The sequence below is a fragment of the Mobula hypostoma genome, chromosome 27 (genome assembly GCF_963921235.1).
Source record: "Mobula hypostoma chromosome 27, sMobHyp1.1, whole genome shotgun sequence".
Taxonomy (NCBI): Eukaryota; Metazoa; Chordata; class Chondrichthyes; order Myliobatiformes; family Myliobatidae; genus Mobula; species Mobula hypostoma.
Window position 1 is genome coordinate 39,288,829 of NC_086123.1, and position 14,145 is coordinate 39,302,973.

Sequence of the window (14,145 nt, forward strand, 5' to 3'; positions counted from 1 at the left end):
TTGATAGAATCCTTGACTATCTGTCATATGATCCAGCTTTGAATTATAAATTGCCTGCTCATTATATGGCCTGAGAACTATTCCTGTCTCGGCCAGAGCCTTGGCAAACCAGCCCATCCACTCTTGCATTGTTGACGTTAGATGCTGTTCCCTCTGACTGATTTTGTTACCCACCAAGCCCCATTCAACATAACTTGTCATTAAAAAGGAATGTAGCACATGGTCCATTCCATCTGGAGCACCTTCCCTTCTCTTTATCACCCCTGTTTTCTTCTTCAGCTCCAAACAGCACCCTGTGTTGGTTCTACAAGACATAGGCTATGTGGCTACTCTGTCGGCTCCTCCACTCAATCATGGCTGGTTTATTTTCCCTCTCAACCCCATTTTCCTGCCTTCTCCCTTACTAATCAGGAACCCATCAACCAATGTTTTAAATATACCCAGTGACAGCTGTCTGTGACAATGAATTCCACAGATTCACTACAATCTGACTAAAGAAATTTGTCCTCATCTGTGCTGTAGAGGGGACATCTCCCTATTCTGAGGCTGTGCCATCTGGTCATAGACTCCCCCACTATAGAAAACACCCTCTCCATGTTCACTCTATCTAGGCTATTCAATGTTTGATGAGTTTCAATGAGATCCTCTTTCATTCTTCTCAACCAGCGAGTACAGGCCCACAGCTATCAAACACTCCTCATATGTTAACCCTTTCATTCTGAGAACATTCTCATGAACCTCCTCTGGACCTTCTCCAATACCAGCACATCCTTTCTTAGATAAGGGGCCCAAAACTGCTCACAGTACTCCAAGTGTGGTCTGATCAATGCCTTATAAACCCTCAGGATTGCATCCTTGCTCTTATATTCTAGTCCTCTCAAATGAAACGCACTTCCTTCCCAATGAGCCACTCACCCGGCAATCTAGCTTTTTAACCTTAGCCTAATCACAGGGCACTTTACAATGACCAATTAACCTACCAATCAGTACTGTACTTCTTTGGACTGTGGGAGGAAACCCACGCAGTCACATGGAGAATGTACAAACCTCTTACAGACAGCGGCAGAACTGAACTCCAATACCGCAAGCTATAATAGTGTCTTGATAACCACTACACTTCCATTAGTAAACCATAGATTCCTGAAGCAGCCCGGTTTCAGGCTTCTGACCACCTGGGCATGAAGTTCCAGTTACTTGGCCTGGGTGTGTCAAATATTTGAGTCAGTGTGTGCACGAAAATTAAAAGGTACAGGGGAGAGTGTAGGGTCAGGAATCCATGATGGAGACAGGAAAGGTGAGGAGTGGTGTGGATAATAGATGGGTAAAGCAAACATTCAGAAGAAAGCTGCTGTATAAATAATTAAATGGGAGGTAAAATTACATGGATAAAGATTCAGGTTCAGATTTACCCCATGTACATCAAACCTTGCAGTGTAATTCATCGTTGGTGTTAACAACCAACACATCCAAGGATATAAGAGATTAGAAAGTTTTAAAAAATACATGCAAAATGGAACATGAGATGTAAGGAACTACCATGGATTTGAGGCTGAATAATGGGTTTGTAATAGGGAAGATAATGTAATGAGATAATCTATGTCTTGGCTATATAATTCTCAAAGCAAATCCTCTGACTCCCCCTTAAATTCCCCTTAAAAAATTCCATTCATCCATTCTATTTCAATAGAATTTCAGTAATTCCCAAATGGGAACATTTTCCCTCCCCATAAAAAGTGGCGAGACTTTCCTGATCTCCTTAAACAATACGTGGTGGCAAACATGTATTTCTATTTTTGTAGCATAGGATTTTTTTTTAAGTGCTTCGCTCCGCACTCTTGTATATGTGTCACTCTTTGTAATATTGAACCAGCTATTCAATCGCAATTCTTGTCAATGTTGTATTTATTTTGGGGACAAATTTCTAATCTAATGAATAAATGTTATGAAGCAGCAGGTTTTATTGGCTATTTGGTTTCATTGCTTGTTAATGCTTCTTAATTTTAGAATATAGAATTTAGAGCACAACAGCATAGTACAGGGACTTTGGCCCATGATATGCCAACATTATAACCTATGCCAAGATCAATTGAACCCTTCTCTCCAGCACAGCCTTCCATCTCTCTTTCATCCATGAGCCTGACTAAGAGTTTCTTAAATGTCCCTAATGTATCTGCCTCTCTCTGCATCCCTGGCAGGGCATTCCATGTACCCACCACTCTCTGTGTAAAAGACCACCCCTATACTTGCTTCCAATCACTTTACAATTATGCCTCCTGGTATTAGCGGTTTCTACTCTGGGAAAAGGTCTCTGGCTGTTTACTCGATTTTTGTCTGTTATCATCTTGTACCCCGCCCAATCAAGATTCCTCTCATCCTCCTTTGCCCAAGAGAGAAAACCTCAGCTCACTCAACCTATCTTCATCAGACGTGCTCTTCTTTGCACTGTCCCTGAATCTTCCATATTCTTCCTATAATGAGGCGACCAGAACTGAGCATAATATTCCAAGTGTGGTCTCAGCAGAGGTTTATATGAGCAGAGGCATTGATCATGTGGATAGTCAGAGGCTTTTTCCCAGGGCGGAAATGGCTAGCACGAGAGGGCACAGTTTTAAGGTGCTTGGAAGTAGGTACAGAGGAGATGTCAGGGGTAAGCTTTTTATGCAGAGAGTGGTGAGTGCGTGGAATGGACTGCCGGCGACACTGGTGGAGGTGGATATGATAGGGTCTTTTAAGAGACTCCTGGATAGGTACATGGAGCTCAGAAAAATAGAGGGCTGTGGGTAACCCTGGGTAATTTCTCAGGTAAGGACATGTTCGGCACAGCTTTGTGAACCAAAGGGCCTGTACTGTGATGTAGGTTTTTTATGTTTCTATGTTTTGAAGTCATTACCTCATGGCTCAGGAACTCAGTCCCCTGACTAATGAAGACCAACATATCATACACTTTCTTAACCACCCCATCAATTTGCACAGCATCTTTGAGCCCTTGAGAAAAACATAACCACTATATGGGTATATTTTTCTGGTGGGGGGAACCTTCTAGCTGTGAGCCCAGCAACCAGTGACTTGTCTTCATCTTAAACAGTCCCTTGAGTTCAAGGATGATTTCCTTCACTCCAGTTATATGGGTTCTGAAATAGATGAAGGGACTTCTGCAGGATCTGTAGACATGGACACAGGCAGTGCTTGGTGCTGCAGTAGGTGGGTAGTAGGATGGTACATTCCTTCTGACCTTTCCCATTAAGATCTGGGTCCTACTGTGCCTTCTCCATTTTGGAAAGGGCCACATAGTTGTGAGGATGTTACAATTTCTTCCCTATGGTTTGAGAATATGTCATGTTTATTGTCACATGTACATTGAAACATACAGTGAAATAAGTCATTTGCTTCAATGATTAACACATAGCCTGAGGATTTGCTGGGGGCACCAAGCTTCTGGCACCAACATAACATATCCGTAATTTACTAACCCTACCCATACGCCTTTGGAATGTGGAAGGAAACTGGCGCATCCAGAAGAAACACACACAGTCATGGAGAGAAAGCACAAGTTTCTTACAGACAGCGGTGGGAAATGAACCCAATGACTGGACTGTACACCCGCTATGCTATCGTATTGCTAAAGAACAGGGACTTAGAAACATAGAAAACTTACATCACAGTACAGGCCCTTTGGCCCACAAAGCTGTGCCGAACATGTCCTTACTTTAGAAATTACTGAGGGTTACCCATGGCCCTCTGTTTCTCCAAGCTCTGAGTCCAGGAGTCTCTTAAAAGACCCTATCGTATCTGCCTCCACCACTGTCGCCGGCAGCCCATTCCACACACTCACCACTCTCTGCATCAAAAAAACTTACCCCTCATCTCTCCTCTGTACCTACTTCCAAGCACCTTAAAACTATGCCCTCCCATGTTAGCCATTTCTGCCCTGGGAAAAAGCCGCTGACTATCCACACGATCAATGCCTCTCATCATCTTATACACCTCTATCAGGTCACCTCTCATCCTCCATCGCTCCAAGGAAAAAGGCCGAGTTCATGCAACCTATTCTCATAAGGCATGCTCCCCAATCCAGGCAACATCCTTGTAAATCTCCTCTGCACCTTTCCTATGGTTTCCACATCCTTCCTACAGTGAGGCGACCAGAACTAAGCACAGTACTCCAAGTGGGGTCTGACCAGGGTCCTATATAGCTGCAACATTACCTCTTGGCTCCTAAACTCAATACCACGATTGCTGAAGGCCAATGCACCATATGCTTTCTTAACCTCAGAGCCAACGTGCGCAGCAGCTTTGAGCATCCTATGGACTCGGATTCCAAGATCCTCTAGTCCTCCACACTGCCAAGATTCTTCCCATTAATACTATATTCTGTCATCATATTTGATCTACCGAAATGAACCACTTCACACTTATCTGGGTTGAACTCCATCTGCCACTCCTCAGCCCAATCCTGCATGCTCTCACTGTTCTGCTGTAACCTTTGATAGCCCACCACACTATCTACAACACCTTCAGCCTTTGTGTCATCAGCAAATTTACTAACTCATCCCTCCACTTCTTCATCCAGGTCATTTATAAAAATCACAAAGAGTAGGGGTCCCAGAACAGATCCCTGAGGCACACCACTGGTCACTGACGTCTATGCAGAATATGACCCGTCTACAGCCACTCTTTGCCTTCCGTGGGCAATTCAATTCTGGATACCCAAAGCAATGTCCCCTTGGATCCCAAGCCTCCTTACTTTCTCAATAAGTCTTGCTTGGGGTACCTTGTCATATGCCTTGCTGAAATCCATATATACTACATCTATTACTCTCCTTTCATCAATGTGTTTAGTCACATCCTCAAAAAATTCAATCAGGCTCGTAAGGCACGACCTGCCTTTGACAAATCCATGCTAACTATTCCTTATCATATTATGCCTCTCCAGATGTTCATAAATCCTGTTTCTCAGGATCTTCTCCATCAACTTACCAACCACAGGAATCACTGGTCTATAATTTCCTGGGCTAGCTCTACTCCGTCTTGAATAATGGAACAACATCCGCAAACCTGCAATCCTCCAGAACCTCTCGTGTTCCCATTGATAATGCAAAGGTCATTGCCAGAGGCTCAGCAATCTTCTCCCTTGCCTCCCATGGTAGCCTGGGGTACATCTCGTCCGGTCCTGGTGACTTATCCAACTTGATGCTTTCCAAAAGCTCCAGCACATCCTCTTTCTTAATATCTACATGCTCAAGATTTTCAGTCTGCTGTAATTCATCCCCACAATCACCAAGATCCTTTTCCGTAGTGAATACTGAAGCAAAGTACTCATTAAGTACCTCTGCTGTCTCCTCCAGTTCCATACACTTATCCACTGTCACACTTGATTGGTCCTATTCTCTCACGTCTTATCCTCTTTCTCTTCAGAATGCCTTGGGGTTTTCCTTCATCCTGTCTGCCAAGGCCTTCTCAAGGCCCCTTCTGGCTCTCCTAATTTATTTCTTAAGCTCCTTCCTGCTAGCCTTAAAATCATCTAGACCTCTGTCATTACTTAGTTTTTTGAACCTTTCGTAAGCTCTTCTTCTTGACTAGATTTACAACAACCTTTGTACACCATGGTTCCTGCACCCTACCATCCTTTCCCTGTCTCATTGGAACATACCTATGCAGAACTCTATGCAAATGTCCCCTGAACATTTGTCACATTTGTTCCGTACATTTCCCTCAGAACATATGTTCCCAATTTATGCTTCCAAATTCCTGCCTGATATCCTCATTTTCCCTTACTCCAATTAAACACTTTCCTAACTTGTCTGTTCCTATCTCTCTCTCCAATGCTATGGTAAAAGAGATAGAATTGTGATCACTAGCTCCAAAATGGTCTCCCACTGAGAGATCTGACACCTGACCAGGTTCATTTCCCAATACCAGATCAAGTGCAGCCTCTCCTCTTGTAAGCTTATCTACATATTGTGTCAAGAAACCCTCCTGAACGCACCTAACAAACTCCACCCCATCTAAACCCCTTGCTCTAGGGAGATGTCAATCGGTATTTGGCAAATTAAAATCTCCCACCACGACAACTCTGTTATTATTACACCTTTCCAGAATCTGTCTCCCTATCTGCTCCTCGATGTCCCTGTTACTCTAGGGTGGTCTCTAAAAAACACCCAGTAGAGTTATTGACCCCGCCCTGTTCCTAACTTCCACCCACAGAGACTCCGTAGACAATCCCTCCACATCTTCCTCCTTTTCTGCAGCCGCACTACCTCTGATCAACAGTGCCACTCCCCCAGTTCTTTTGCCTCCCTCCCTGTCCTTTCTGAAACATCTAAAGGTTATTCCTGCCCCTGAGCCATCCAAGTTTCTGTAATGGCCCCAACATCATAGCTCCAAGTACTGATCCACGCCCTAAGCTCATCCACTTTGTTCATAATACTCCTTGCATTAAAACAGGCACATCTCAAACCATCAGTCTGAGCGCATCCCGTCTCTATTACCTGCCTATCCTCCCTCTTGCACTATCTCCAAGCTTTCTCTATTTGTGAGCCAACCGCCTCTTCCTTCATCTGCTCAGTTTGGTTCCTACTCCGCAGCAATTCTAGTTTAAACTCTCCCCAATAGCCTTAGCAAACCTCCCCTCCAGGATATTGGTACACCTGGGATTCAAGTGCAACCCGTCCTTTTTGTACAGGTCACTCCTGCCCTAAAAAGAGGTCCCAATGATCCAGAAATCTGAATCCCTGCCCCCTGCTCCAATCCCTGAGCCACATATTTATCCTCCACCTCACTCTATTCCTATACTCACTGTCGCGTGGCACAGACAATCATCCCGACATTACTATCTTTGTGGTCCTGCTTCTCAACTTCCTTCCTAATTCTTCGTAGTCTGCTTTCAGGACCGCCTCCCTTTTCCTGCCTATGTCGTTGGTACCAATATGTACCACAACCTCTGGCTGTTCCCCTTCCCACTTCAGGATATCATGGACGCGATCAGAAACATCCTGGTCCCTGGTTCCTTGGAACATAGATCATAGAATAGTACAGTACAATACAGGCCCTTCAGCCCACAATGTTGTGCCAACCCTCAAACGCTGCCTCCCATATAAGCCCCCACCTTAAATCCCTCCATATACCTGTCTAGTAGTCTCTTAAACTTCACTAGTGTACCTGCCTCCACCACTGACCCAGGCAGTGCATTCCACACACCAACCACTCTCTGAGTAAACAACCTTCCTCTAATATCCCCCTTGAACTTCCCACCCCTTACCTTAAAGCCATGTCCTCTTGTATTGAGCAGTGGTGCCCTGGGGAAGAGGCGCTGGCTATCCACTCTATCTATTCCTCTTATTATCTTGTACACCTCTATCATGTCTCCTCTCATCCTGTTTCTCTCCAAAGTGTAAAGCCCTAGCTCCCTTAATCTCTGATCATAATGCATACTTTCTAAACCAGGCAGCATCCTGGCAAATCTCCTCTGTACCCTTTCCAATGCTTCCACATCTTTCCTATAGTGAGGTGACCAGAACTGGACACAGTACTCCAAGTGTGGCCTAACCAGGGTTTTATAGAGCTGCATCATTACATCGCGACTCTTAAACTCTATCCCTCGACTTATGAAAGCTAACACCCCACAAGCTTTCTTAACTACCCTATCCACCTGTGAGGCAACTTTCAGGGATCTGTGGACATGAACCCCGAGATCCCTCTGCTCCTACACATTATCGAATATCCTGCCATTTACTTTATACTCTGCCGTGGAGTTTGTCTTTCTAAAGTGTAACACCTCACACTTCTCCGGGTTGAACTCCATCTGCCACTTTTCAGCCCACTTCTGCATCCTATCAATGTCTCTCTACAATCCTTTACACTATCTACAACATCACCAACCTTTGTGTCGTCTGCAAACTTGCCAACCCACCCTTCTACCCCCACATCCAGGTCCTTCATAAAAATCACGAAAAGTGGAGGTTTCAGAATAGATCCTTGTGGGACACCACTAGTCACAATCCTCCAATCTGAATGTACTCCCTCCACCACCACCCTCTGCCTTCTGCAGTCAAGCCAATTCTAAATCCACCTGGCCAAACTTCCCTGGATCCCATGCCTTTTAACTCTCTGAATAAGCCTACCATGTGGAACCTTGTCAAATGCCTTACTAAAATCCATATAGATCACATCCACTGCACTACTCTCATCTATATGCCTGGTCACCTCCTCAAAGAACTTATCAGTCTTGTTAGACACGATCTGCCCTTCACAAAGCCATGCTGACTGTCCCTGATCAGACCATGATTCTCTAAATGTCTATAGATCCTATCTCTAAGAATCTTTTCCAACAGCTTTCCCACCACAGACGCAAGGCTCACTGGTCTATAATTACCCAGACTATCCCTACTACCTTTTTTGAACAAGGGGACAACATTCGCCTCCCTCCAATCCTCCAGTACAATTCCCGTGGACAACGAGGACATAAAGATCCTAGCCAGAGGCTCAGCAAACTCTTCTCTCGCCTCGTGGAGCAGCCTGGGGAATATTCCGTCAGGCCCCAAGGACTTATCTGTCCTAATGTATTTTAACAATTCCAACACCTCCTCTCCCTTAATATCAACATGCTCCAGAACATCAACCTCACTCATATTGTCCTCACCATCAAGTACCCTCTCATTGGTGAATACCGAAGAGAAGTATTCATTGAGGACCTGGCTCACTTCCACAGCTCCAGGCACATCTTCCCACCTTTATCTCTAATCAGTCCTACCTTCACTCCTGTCATCTTTTTTCTTCACATAATTGAAGAATGCCTTGGGGTTTTCCTTTACCCTACTCGACAAGGCCTTCTCATGCCCCCTTCTTGCTCTTCTCAGCCCCTTCTTAAGCTCTTTTCTTGCTTCCCTATATTCCTCAATAGACCCATCTGATCCTTGCTTCCTCAACCTCATGTATGCTGCCTTCTTCCTCCTGACTAGATTTTCCACCTCACTTGTCACCCATGGTTCCTTCACCCTACCATTCTTTATCTTCCTCACCAGGACAAATTTATCCCTAACATCCCACAAGAGATCTCTAAACATCGACCACATGTCCATAGTACATTTCCCTGCAAAAACATCATCCCAGTTCACACCTGCAAGTTCTAGCCTTATAGCCTCATAATTTGCCTTTCCCCAATTTAAAATTTTCCTGTCCTCTCTGATTCTATACTTTTCCATGATAATGCTAAAGGCCAGGGAGCAGTGGTCACTGTCCCCCAGATGCTCACCCACTGTGAGATCTGTGACCTGACCCGGTTCATTACCTAGTACTAGATGTAGTATGGCATTCCCCCTGGTCGGCCTGTCCACATGCTGTGACAGGAATCCGTCCTGGTCACACTTAATAAACTCTACCCCATCTAAACCCTTGGAACTAATCAGGTGCCAATCAATATTAGGGAAGTTAAAGTCACCAATGATAACAACCCTGTTATTTTTGCACCTTTCCAAAATCTGCCTCCCAATCTGCTTCTCTGTATCTCTGCTGCTACCAGGGGGCCTATAGAATACCCCCAGTAGAGTAACTGCTCCATCCTGTTCCTGACTTCCAACCATATTGACTCAAAAGAGGATCCTGCTACATTACCCACCCTTTCTGCAGCTGTAATAGTATCCCTGACCAGTAATGACACCCCCCTTCCCTTTTTCCGCCCTCTCTATCCCTTTTAAAGCACTGAAATCCAGAAATATTGAGAATCCATTCCTGCCCTGGTGCCAGCCAAGTCTCTGTAATGGCCACTACATCATAATTCCATGTATGTATCCAAGCTCTCAGTTCGTCACCTTTGTTCCTGATGCTTCTTGCATTGAGGTACACACATTTCAGCCCTTCTACCTTACTGTCTTTACACCGTTTATTCTGCTTCTCTTTCCTCAAAGCCTGTCTATATGTTAGATCTGGCTTTACTCCATGCACTTCTTTCACTGCTCTATCGCTCTGGATCCCATCCCCCTCGCAAATTAGTTTAAACCCTCCCGAACCGTGCTAGCAAACCTACCTGCAAGGATATTGCTCCCCCTCGAGTTCAGGTGCAACCCATCCAATCTGTACAGGTCCCACCTTCCCCAGAAGAGATCCCAATGATCTAAAAATCTAAAACCCTGCTCCCTGCACCAACTCCTCAGCCACGCATCCAACTGCCATCTCCTGCAATTCTTACGATCACTGTCATGTAGCACTGGCAGCAATCCTGAGAACGCCACCCTTGAGGTCCTGTTCTTCAGCCTTCGGCCTGGTTCCCAAAACTCACACTTCAGGACTTCATCCCTCTTCCTGCCTATGTTGTTGGTGCCAACATGTATCACAACTTCTGGTTGCTTTCCCTCTCGTACCAGGATGTCGTGCACCCGGTCAGACGCATCCCGGACCCCGGCACCCGGGAGGCAACAAACCATGCGGGTGTCCTTCTCACGTTCAGAAAATCTCCTGTCTGCTTCCCTGACTATAGAGTCTCCAATGACGACAGCTCTCCTCTTCTCCGTCCCACCATTCTGCACCACAGGGTCAGACTCAGTGCCGGAGGCCCTGCCACCGTGACTCACACCTGGTCAGTCGTCCCCGCCAACAGTATCCAGGATGTTAAACTTATTATTCAGGGGTATGGCTACAGGGGTGCTCTGCACTACCTGTCTGCTCACCTTCGCTTTCCCCCCTCTGACCGTCACCCAATGACCTGCTTCCGACAGCCGAGGTGTGACTACCTCCCTGTAGCTCTCATCTATGACTGCCTCATTCTCCCGTATGAGCCGAAGGTCATCCAGCTGCTGCTCCAGATTCCTTACACAGTCTTCCAGATTGCCCAGCCGTATGCACTTCTGGCAGATGTGACTCTGAGGGAGAGGGGAGTTCCCCCAAGACTGTCACATCTCACATGAGAGGCACATCACCGTCTCAGGAGACATTGTAAAAACTAACTGTGAGCTAGCTCGTCCTCCGCCTACCAAGCAAACTACCATCCATCAAAGTTGCTGGTGAATGCAGCAGGCCAGGCAGCATCTCTAGGAAGAGGTACAGTCGACGTTTCAGGCCGAGACCCTTAGTCAGGACCTCTTCCTAGAGATGCTGCCTGGCCTGCTGCATTCACCAGCAACTTTGATGTGTGTTGCTTGAATTTCCAGCATCTGCAGAATTCCTGTTGTTTGCGTTTTTAAAAAAAACTACCATCCACGTTTCTTTCTTGCATCCACAGAATCGCCTGTCTGACCCCCTAACTATAGAGTCTCCTATCACTGCTGCCATCCTCTTCCTTTCCCTACCCTTCTGAACCAGAGGCACAGCCACTTTGCTTCCCCCAGGTAGGCTATTTTCCCCCCACCCCCACAACAGTACTCAAACAGGTGTACTTATTGTTAAGGGGGACAGCCACAGGGGTGCTCTCTAGCCTCTGATTCCTGCCCTTCCCTCTCCTGACTGTTACCCACTTATCTGTCTCCCGACACCCCGGTGTGACTACCTGCCTATAGCTCCTATTTATCACCTCCTCGCTCTCCCTGACCAGACAGAGTTCATCTAGCTGCACCTCCTGTTCCCTAACACTGGCTCTAAAGAGTTGCAGCTCGACGCACCTAGCACAGATGTGGCCGTCCGGGAGGCTGATATCAAGCATAGAAAACCAGCCTCACACACGTACTTCCTGTCTGTATTCTGCACAGATAATCTACCTCCCCTCGACCCATTATCACCGAAGCCCTGTTGAGCCAAAGCCTTCCTACTCTGTGGCCCTCTACTCTGTAGCCCGCTCTATAAAGCTGTCTCCTTTTAAACTCTTCTCGCTGTTCTCACTGGCTGACGTCCACGCATTTGTGCAGTTGTGCCCCAATCAATCCACTGAAGAAATAACTTCTCATAGCAATTCCTCATTACTGTTCATTGGAAAGGAACTTGAACTTAACATCACTCCCAAGAGGCTATTTCATTTACAATGGTGTGCTGACTGATTGAGTTTGCTGAGCATAAGTTTGATGTATAATTAGCATTACTAACCTTTGGACTCAGAAAAGTATTTGTTCCGGCTTTCAATAAATTTAATTAAATTCACTCTCCTAAATTTTTCATTAGCAGAATGAATGTGTCATTGCTTTGTAAAATACTTCTTTCAAAGAGGTTTGTGGAGTAACTCAACTCCTAATCGAAAAGCAGCATTATTGCTCCTGACATATTGATGATAGCGGGACAGGTGCAGAACTGAGGTGAAATTATGAGAGTTGTTCTGAGAGGTCTGGAAGTCAGAGACCAGCTATCAGAATCAGGTTTATTATCACTGACACAAGTCATGAAATTTGCTGTTTTGCAGCAAGAAATCTACAATAAGTTACAATAAGAAATATAAAAAAGTGATGCAAACAGAGAACAAGCTGGTGAGTTAGAATTCATGGATTCATAGACCACTCAGAAATCAAACAGCAGAGGAAGAAGCTGTTCCTAAAATGTTGAATGTGCGTCTTCAAGATGCTGCCCTTCTTCCCTGATGGTAGTGAGAGTCCTTACTGATGGATGCCGCCTTTCTGAGGCATTGCCTTTTGTATATTCATCAGTGGTGACCAGGCTAGTGCTGGAGCTGGCTGAGTTTACAACCCTTTGTGGGTCTGCGAGTATGCACTACAGACTTTGGGATACAGATTCGCAATCCCTATCCTATCTCTGCCTAATTTTACATACTTCAGTCGGGACACTGCACACAGACAGGCGATTTGTTGCTCAAGTTGATGCTCACACTATGTTTCAAGTGGACTGGTAGCTCATTCATTGCCATAGCTCACTTGATGAGCTGTTAAAGATAAAGATCTTCAAGATTACCTTTATCATATGTACATTGAAACATACACAATTTTGTGTCAACAACCAACATAGTCTGAGGATTGTGCTGGAGGCAGCTCGGAAGTTTTGCCATGCTTCTGGTGTCAACATGGTATGCCTACCACTCACTAACCTTAACCTGTACGTCACTTGGAATGTGGGAGGAAACCCACACATTCATGGTGTGGGATATGCAAACTCAGAGACTTACACAGACTATAGCACAATATCAGAATCAGGAACAGGTTTAACATCACCGGCATATGTTGTGAAATTTGTTCACATTGCAGCAGTACAATGTAATACATATTTTAAAAAACTGTAAATTACAGTGTATATATATAGTGCCTATAAAAGTATTCACCCAGCCTTGGAAGTTTTCATATAACCATATAACAATTACAGCACGGAAACAGGCCATCTTGGCCCTTCTAGTCCATGCTGAACTCTTACTCTCACCTAGTCCCATGACTTGCACTCAGCCCATAACCCTCCATTCCTTTCCCGTTCATATAGCTGTCCAATTTAACTTTAAACAACAACATCGAACCTGCCTCAACCACTTCTGCTGGAAGCTCGTTCCACACAGCTACCACTCACTCTGAGTAAAGAAGTTCCCCCTCATGTTACCCCTAAACTTTTGCCCTTTAACTCTTAACTCATGTCCTCTTGTTCAACCTTTCTCTGTAACTCAGGTGATGAAACCCGGGTAACATTCTAGTAAATCTTCTCTGTACTCTCTCTATTTTGTTGACATCTTTCCTATAATTCGGCGACCAAAACTGTACACAATACTCCAAATTTGGCCTCACCAATACCTTGTACGATTTCAACATTACAATCCCAACTCCTATACTCAATTGTCTGATTTATAAAGGCCAGCATACCAAAAGCTTTCTTCACTACCCTATCCACATGAGATTCCACCTTCAGGGAACTATGCACTATTATTCCTACTATCTGCACTATCTATTCTACTGCATTCTTCAATGCCCTACCATTTACCATGTATGTCTATTTTGATTAGTCCTACCAAAATGTAGCACCTCACATTTTTTAGCATTAAATTCCTTCTGCCATTTTTCAGCCACTCTTTTAACTGGCCTAAATCTCTCTGCAAGCTTTGAAAACCTGCTTCATTATCCACAATGCCACCTATCTTAGTATCATCTGCATACTTACTCATCCAATTTACCACCCCATCATCCAGATCATTAACGTATATGACAAACAACATTGGACCCAGTACAGATCCCTGACACACACCACTAGTCACTGGCCTCCAATCTGACAAACAGTTATCCACCACCACTCTCTGGCGTCTCC